General features: G+C 36.8%; 1 protein-coding gene across 2 annotated transcripts in view; it reads left to right on the top strand.

Moving 5' to 3' along the window:
* The first annotated feature begins 1287 nt into the window (after positions 1-1287).
* LOC105192849 (homeotic protein antennapedia) overlaps positions 1288-9209 on the top strand; it is a 107397-nt gene continuing 99475 nt past the window's right edge. For both annotated transcript variants that reach the window (XM_026134242.2, XM_026134241.2), the window contains exon 1: positions 1288-3197. The gene's annotated coding sequence lies outside the window, so the exon portion shown is untranslated. The remainder of the gene's footprint in view (positions 3198-9209) is intronic.

Genomic DNA, 9209 nt, shown 5'->3' with positions numbered 1-9209 from the left:
GACTGGTACTGGATCAGTGCCGGTTGGCTGGCTTGCCTGCCTGTTTAGTTATTGTTTCCGCCACAGATTATAGGGATGGGGGTCTTTATTGCCCTATGGCGATAATATAGGTATACCGACTCACAGACGTAGTATTGCACGCTCACACATACACTCATGTATAGGCTTGTGCTGGGCTCGCACCTGTTGGCGCCTGCGATTATGGCCGCAATAACATTCCGTCAAACGGCAAATGCGCGTACTCGGATTTCCTAACTCCATCTTAACTCTCAGAAACGTCTCCACAGCTACGTGCTCCCGCGATTTATTACATTAATTACATTTATCTATTAAAGCACATTTATCACATTCAATTAAAGCGTTTATCTTTATCATTATTATCATGGAAAAAAAAGAATTAATGTTACATGTATACAGTACATTTATTATTTTTCCAACAATAATTTAACCAAATATATGAAAACTGCTTTTATGTAATTCTGATGTATTTAACTTTTTATGGTATACTGTTCATGAAATCCGTGAGTATTGTGTAAAGTTACTTGAAAAATATTTATATTCTTTATGCTATTTACGAGAGAGAAGGCGGTATAATCTCCAAGATATATCTTAGCTGTCACATTCATATTTTTCTTTTTTTTACAAATACACTGTTTTATTTGTTTTGTGTATTTCGTAGGGTTTGGGGATTTAATGTTGTCTAGCAAAAACAAACACACAGAGCGAAGGAGCCCGGGTTCCAATTCATCGATTTTATGTCTCGGCATTATTTATCGTTCAATATATCGGACTTGTCGCGCGCGATACCATTCGTTGCGTCATACGCCATAATAACGGTATCTTCTCCAAAACTGTTCATTGCTGTGGCCGGACGAAAAAAGTAGGAGCTTCCACACGCTTTAAATTCTTCAGGAAGAGAGACAAATAAATATCGGATGATGTATGCGCCGGCGGTGACTGCAGCGCACGCATGGTCCACCGGGCGCTTCCAACTCTAAATTCGGTGCCGAGTTTAGGTGGGCTCGATTTAAATTTCGCCAGAAGCGGAATTGGCCGCATGGCGAAACGCAATTTCGCAGCGCAGAGTTTATTCTCGTGCGAATTCAAATTAATGGGACGTCGTGCGAATTGACTTTTCTAAATTATTCAAACTGCGTCGAATGAGGTTTCAGTAGACATCACGTTTACTAATTCATGGCATTTCTTGCCATAGCTTTCTTCAAGCCTATGCAAAATACAGTTTTGAAACATATCGTTTTATCTCGTACCTGTTACATCTTTTAACATACAATTAAAAGTAAATCGCTATAAGTTAGAAAAAAGCTCGTAAATAGTAAAGAAAGCGAATGCGAGGATAAAATACATTAAAATATTATCAAGTATGCGCGTCGATATTTCGTCACGTCTGAAAATCTATAGCAGCAGTCAACGTACTGTATGTAGCGCGTCCACCACGTGGTTACGGAGAGAATTGAGTATGTATACGTGAGGAGAAGTGACCACAAATCACCATTACTCGATGTGTATCGCGACGCTATATAATTATACCTATAACGCCAAGCACCTGGTAATGGCTCAATCCTGCATGTACATTCGATGATAACCAGTCCTGAAGATGAAACGCTAGGTGGGGTCTTCGGTGCCCGCGAGATTTGAACTAACTGTCCGCCATTGGCTAAACGATAGTCACGTGTTTCGTTACGTCATCGTGGCCATCCTTGTGAGTGTACAAAGTCAACGGCGAGAGAAGGGGGAAAGGGGAGGAAGGGAGGGAGAGAGAGACAGAGAGAGAAAATGTGAGAGAACGATCAAAAGGAGAGAAGGCAAAGAGGGGAAGGGAACGTGCGCGCGCGCGACAGAGATGTCGAACTTATCCTTGAAGAGCGCGAGCGCAATATCGAAGAGGGATGAAAATATTGCTCGCGAGAAACAAGGACGACTATACATATATCGTAAAAGGAAAGCGATGCTCGAAGCGGGAGAATAGAGAAGAGGAAGACCGATATAGAACGTAGATGAAAAGGAGAGAGAGAGAGAGAGAGAGAGAGAGAGAAAAGAAAAGCTCGATAGAGACAGAATGAAGCAGGAAAGAGGCAGCAAACGTACACCCTTCGCCGTACTCTCTCCCGCCATTAACAACGCCCTTGCATATAAATCCGCCTCTTATTCGTGTAGAGTCAATCGCGCGCGTGTGTGCGTGATCTCTCGTCTCCGTTCATTTCGTGTATCTTGCGATGTTACTGTCTCGTTCTAAAGTCAATTCTCTCCCTTGCGCTAATACGCTCTCGCTTCCACGGTCCGAATACCCCGCCTTTGCGCTGGCCGCAGGACAGCCCTGGTGCGCGTAGAAGCGCGAGGAGTGCCAGAGACTCGTGAAACGGAGCAAGACACAACGATGGAGCACCGTGCACACGGAAGAGACGACACGAATACGAGAGATAGGAGGAAGAAAGAGAGACAGAGCGCAAGAGTGAGAGAGAGGTAGAGAGAGAGAGAGAGAGAGAGAGAGAGAGAAAAGAGAGATTGATAGTGCAAGAGGGAGAGGAGCGGAGAGCTCTCTAGCCGGTAGTAGTGGGACGAAAGCACGAGGAGAGGCAGAAAGAGAGAGAGAGAAAACGGAGGCAGCGCCGCGTGGCGGCATGAGGTGGGGACTATCGGGCCGTAAACCATCCGCGGTGAACATTTAACTCACGTATTGCCATCCAACAAGTTTGCTTTGGTCGGTGAAAGAGCGTCCCCGAGAACTCGGAGAGTCGGCGAGTCTCGAAGGCGAAACCTCCGCGAAACCTCCGCGCGAGGTGGTGGATGAAATCCACCGCGACACACGCGGTTTTTCATCCTGTGCGAGGACGTCTCCATCCTTCGTTCTCCGCCGGGGGTATAATCGGGCGATCCCTGTCGGACGAGGAGGACTCGGTTTCGTAACCAGCGTAACGACGACCGCGGGATCATATTCCGCCAGCGATCTGGGGACTCCGCCCGTTTCTACCGAACGCACCGTCCGAGCGATAAAAGCGAGGAGGCGCGAGAGAAAGACTACGGGATCAACGTCAAAAATCGGAGTAAGGCGGATGGAGCGACGAATCTGGGAAAGCGAGCTGGAATCAGGTCCCTATCATGAGCTGTAAGGAACGTGCGCGGACTATTCTTCCGCAAAGACGACTTCGCTATCGTTGATCTCGTGTGAGCCGCTACTGGTAAGTCGTCATACGATTTAACATTGTCCCGAAACACACGAAAATAAGTGTTGTCTCGTTCGCGCGATTCTTTAATACAAACAGACGAGTAAACATGACAGAAGTTAAAGCTGTCAAACTTATAGAGATCGCCCTCCCGCCAAAACCTTACGCAGTGCACATGCTCCGTTAGTCAGTTAGAGCTGCTATATAACGGGATGATTCTCCCTTAATACTCCTTTAGATTATTTTTTATTGAATTATCAATTGTACTGTGTATCGCGATATGTTCTGGAATCTTGCTATTCATTTACATGCAATGTTGATTATAGGAATGCTTGTCTCGTGACATATGAAACATTTACAAGTCAATTGTTTTGACAGATACAATAGTTTGTAATGAGCACGTTTCACTCATAAACAATACGTTTCTAAATTTGTTTATTTATGCGATAAACGTAATTTACCTTCTTTATTCCAACAGCTGTTCATGAACATTACATGTATGCAAAGAACTTGTCACGTCATTCGAATAGGTTAACCTTCTTAGATATACACATGTATAGATACATACACACGCCCGCGCATAAACACTATTGCCCTTAATATACGATCAATATGTCATCTTAAACACTGTTTTATAATATAACAGTGTAACGTGAATTGTACATTATTTCTTTATGTTGATAATACATGGGTGTAAAATTAATATATGAGTTAAATCACAAACAGAATTATAATCGTGCGAAATGATGTTTAAAAAGGCATTTATTTATGTGCGCAATGTATCACTATGACGCGCATCTACCTAGTGCCTAATAATCATTAAGTTAAATTTGCCATTTTATTTTTTTTTCGTTTAGATTTTGGTAATATACATCCAAAGGGTTTTGTTTAAATCGACGCGTACACATTACGAAACATCATAAAATTAAAAGAATTTTTTTTCTTCATCAAAAGATGTTTAAGTTGCCTAATTTCGGCAGAACGTAGAGATGCGGTTTCTGAAAACTTATTTTGCTTTTCTTAACAATTCGTTGACTGTGCTTAGCAGACGTTTTCGATTTTCCAAGAGAGGGGAAGGGGAAGGAAGGTAGAGAGCTATCCGTCCGAAAATAAAGTGAGTTTAGTATCGGGGAACCTGAGGGTAAAATAGGTATAGTGTGTACCGCACCGACGCCTGACGGAGGCCATAAATAAGGATCCGACGGTCGGCGCGGCTGCAGGCGGTGATAAGCGTTCCTTTACCCCCACCAGTGCAATCCTTTAGACTTTCTCGTGCGTCATCTTCCTCTTACCCAGTCTATCTATGCACACCCCAGAAAGTTGCAGAAAGTTATCAAACTGAAGTTCAGTTGGATATGTTAAACATTTATGTTGAACCATCTGACAACGTTGAGAAACTTATGGGCGTCAACAAGACTCAGTTATATAACGGATTTAGTTAATATTAAAAAAATAATGTAAAAATATAATGAGTCAAAATTTTTTATTACGCAATTTTTTAGTGGTATTTTCATATATTTAATCGGCGATGTTTTCGTGGATTTAAATGATTCTAATTTGAAATACGTATGACTTGTATAATTGTAGCGTAATCAAAATAAAATTTAAACAAATGAAGCAAATAGATGAACTTGCAGTAACACTATGTAAAATTTACATAAATAAAGTTTAAAAAAATTATTTTAATTGTAAATATATGTGGGATTGAATTTCAGTAATTTTCTATTCGTTAGTTTATCATTTGGCTCTGCATTATTTTAAAATTTTGTATAGTCTGTAAAGTGACAATGAAAGATACTCTGTTCCTTGAAATGAGGCTTGAAAAAATTGTTAGATTTAATTGATTCTTAAACTATGTACGTTACAGAAAAATAATATTTATAATGCTAATATACAAGAAATGCGCAAATTGTACTTTTTAATATTCAGCGATAATATTAAAAATAGCGTAAACACATACTCGAAATTCACTAGATGACAATTCTTCTTCATATCAGCAGAAATATATAGAGTAGTTGCAGATCGCTTGTCCTTGTATCGGATGAAGGGGTTTACGAATACTCGAGGTGCTTGAGCGTTTCCCCGACCATATAACGAATAGGTATAGCTGGGCTGCTTCATCCCCTACGGGCAGCACGAAGCGACCATTTCTCATATCAGTTTAGCCGACACTTTCGAGAACTTGCTCAGGGAGCCTCGGGCGTCGCGATGTCATCCGATGCCTCTTGCCCTCTTGCGTTCTTGCCCGCCCCTAGGTCTTCCATCCCTCTTCTAACTCGCGACACCTTAGCGATCCTCCCTCTTCGACCGAAGAAACCCCCTTTTGTCGTGTCTCTACTCGTGGTCCGCGATCTGCGCCCTTTCTAGGTTTCGCAACCCCTAAAGTGCCGGCCGAGTGCCCGCGGCCTGAAGATAAGTGTCGCCCGAAACTTAACAAACCTTAGATGATAAAAGGGCCTGCCAGGTCTTGAATCATCCTCGGAAAAAATAACGGCGCATGACCAAGTATCTTATCTGTAATTCGTAGTTGAGCAGAAGTCGTTTTAAATGTTTCTTCTATTTTTTTATTTTAAATGTCTCTTGAGATAAATATACACACATATTACCAAAGTAAAAAGAAATTGAGGACACTTTTATTAGATATGAAAATGAGTTATTCTTGTCGTCATTTGATAATGCATATATCTGAAATTATTATATGAGTTGGTTTGATATAGTAAAATTATAAATATATCATATTGCTGACTTGATATGGTTTACGGAAAATAATAACTCTTCTAATACAAATTACATTATATTACATTTAAATGTTGTACATTAACTTTTATAGATTTTATTTAGTTTGATAACTGAAAAACTCTCGATAACGATTTCGGCAATTTTAAAGATTTTTTAATATATATAATTCTGATTTTATATCAGAAAATAGTGATTTCTTACGATTTCTTAACTTTTCTACTATGTTTTTGATAAAATTGGTTATTAAATTAAGTTGTAAAATTACCTTATATATTATCAGTAGACGTTTTATATTACATATAATGTTGCAAATCGCAATATTTATATTTGTTTAACTTTTTTATTATTAATATAATATTATGTTTAAAAATATATTAATAAAATATTAATAAACGTTAAATTAATTGTTTAAATGCCGCGGAAATAAATTAATAAAAAGTCAATGCGAATTTTTTAATGTGTTGAATTTAACAAAAGTTTTTATATAGATTTCCATATTACGCCATATAGTTACCGTCGGATAGCAGCACGCATGCGACTCGTGCGAACATTGTGAAACGCTTTTACTACATCTTTTGTATTATTTTTAGATAATATCTATAAATTTACATATACTTTAATTATAGCAAGTATCTTTGATTGCACACAAAAAAGTATAAATTTGTAATTTTAAATATTGAACTAAAAAATAAATTACAGCCTTCAAATGATTCAGATAGATGAATTTCTAAGTATTAGTAATTTGCAGAGACTTTTACCTTTTTGCGCTGTAAATTTGCACTATCTTTTAAGATAAAATGAAATGTACCATATTGTAAAATAATCTGAACTATAAAAAATTAGATCTTTATTCTTTTTAAAAAATACAATTCAACAGGATCTTGATCAATTAAAGATGCGTGACGAACATGCAGAGGTATATATCTCGAATGAGGGTGTGAAAATGTTTTTGGAGCAAGGTCAAAAAAGCTATTGCGTCACCTGTACGATTCCTTTCTTACCTGGTTAACAAAAATGACCTTATTCATGACCGTAAATTAAACTAGTCATAAAAAACGTCACGCAAATGAAATGAATCTAACGGTAATGTCTCTTAGTTTTTTGAAGGACGTTGGCTCTAGGTCGATACGAATTTTTGGCTTTTCTCATTATTACTCAAATTAAAAAAAGTATTGGAAATTTTAAAAACTTATTTTATAAATAACATTTAACATTACTTAATATTACGAGTTATTTTCTTTTGGCATATCTAACGTTAGGGAACATAAAATAATAATTTTAGATCATAAAAATATAATTAAATTTATATTTTGCAAAAAGATTGATAACTATTACAGTAAAATTTTGAATCAATAATGTATTTGGAATAAAAAAAGTTTCTTTATTTTAAATTAAATTTAAAAAATTGTTCCTATTTGTTAACTGTGGCATTTAATTAGTATGAGATAAATTTTTCATTATACAATTATACTTTCTCAATTTTTGCTGTAATTTAATTACGCTTGCTACTATGATGATAATATACATCTGCAAGCATGAATTTGTTAATAATTTTAGTACAGAAGGAATAAAAAATTGCATCAGTTAAATATTTTGTTTCCAATACCTATACTTTCAAAGATTTTATCATAAAATTTTATATATATTTAAAACAAAACTCATAATTGAAATGTTGGAAATATATACAATATTTCCAACGTTATACGGGAAATACATGTAATGTTATAAAATTATTTTTATCTCAATTAAAAAATTATGCATTATCTCTTCCTTATTTCGCGAGAACGAGCAAGTCTCGCATCTTATCCGTTTCGTGAAACTGCATTTCACTGTTCACTTAGATTCAACTTTGTCGAGTGACTAATGTCACTCATTCTCATTCTTGTCTTACGATTAAGATTAATTGGGACAATTTCTGGAAGATAAACAAGTTCGCGCTCCGGTAATAAGATGACGGTTGTAAGATCACGGCCGGTCTCGAGTAATGATCTCGTAACCGGTAAATATATGTATGATGAACCGTGCGTAATTTGTACATTGGCTCGAAATAGATGACTATAATTATGTATCAAACTGGAAGTATAAATTATACCAAACATTTTTTTCTCTTTTTTATAATGCAATTCAGAATATGTTTTGCAATTAAAGTTTGAGCGTATATATCTTCTTTTTCTCTCCTTTACTTCTCTCCTTTACTTCTCTCTCTCTCTCTCTCTCTCTCTCTCTCTCTCTCTCTCTCTCTCTCTCTCTTTCTCTCTCTCTCACGAAAGAGATTTTTCAATTAAATTCTGGCGTTAATTACAGAGTTAATTTGAAAATTTAATTCAAAATATATGCTTTATCTATTTATAATAAATACGCACATTTAGATGAATAACAATATCTATCGGGAGTCTAAATTATAACGATAACAATTTAATTATTTGTAATTGATATGTATAAATTTTACTTTAATTAAATGGCGCACTATAAAGGAATCCTCATTTATGGCACAAAATAATGATTTATGTAGAACGATGATCGTTTCAAGAGTCGTAGTTGGTGACCGTTGATTTATAAGTTCAACTTCAGACGGATCAATATTTTTGTTTTAATGCTTCTTTTGGTCGAAAGTACGTGCGTGGACTGTCGGATTGGTGTAAGGTGGACATAGGTGGCTGATGATGTCACTCCTTTAGCAGGCAAAAGAAAGAAAAAGAGAGACAGGTCCGTACGGCGTACCGGACATCGACTACACGGTGCCTAGTTTAAGTTGGGTTGTCGCGATGGCACACAGAGATTACGCGATACACCAAGAAATATACTTAAGGCATCGCCAACACACAGCTCCTAGATACATCAGACTTGTCGGATTGTTTCTTAACGCACGAATTGCCGTTTAGTCTGATAGTAATATAAATAGATAATTCGTAAACCGCTATGTAATATTTGGATAACAATCCATAAAAGTACGTTAATATAACACACAACATAGTAGTACACAACGGTATTAAGTTCAATATATATGAGATTGTTATAGATTTTTACTATACATTCGTAGTAAGAGTAAACTCAGAATGTACGATTTTCTAATAGCAGTACAGTAAACTGTAAATAGAGATAAAAGAACAATTTGTTCAAAATTAAGAAACGTCCGTCATTAAGAAACACTATCATGATTAATGCATTCAAGATGCACCAGCATATGTAGGCTCATTACAAAACTTACATGCTTATTAGCAATATCTATTCTAAAAGTCGTATTAATTAACGCCAGTCTACACGGCTAATTATAATATAATTATTTCA

Source organism: Solenopsis invicta, chromosome 8 (assembly GCF_016802725.1).
Source record: "Solenopsis invicta isolate M01_SB chromosome 8, UNIL_Sinv_3.0, whole genome shotgun sequence".
Taxonomy (NCBI): domain Eukaryota; kingdom Metazoa; phylum Arthropoda; class Insecta; order Hymenoptera; family Formicidae; genus Solenopsis; species Solenopsis invicta.
This window is presented reverse-complemented; position numbering and strand designations above follow the sequence as displayed.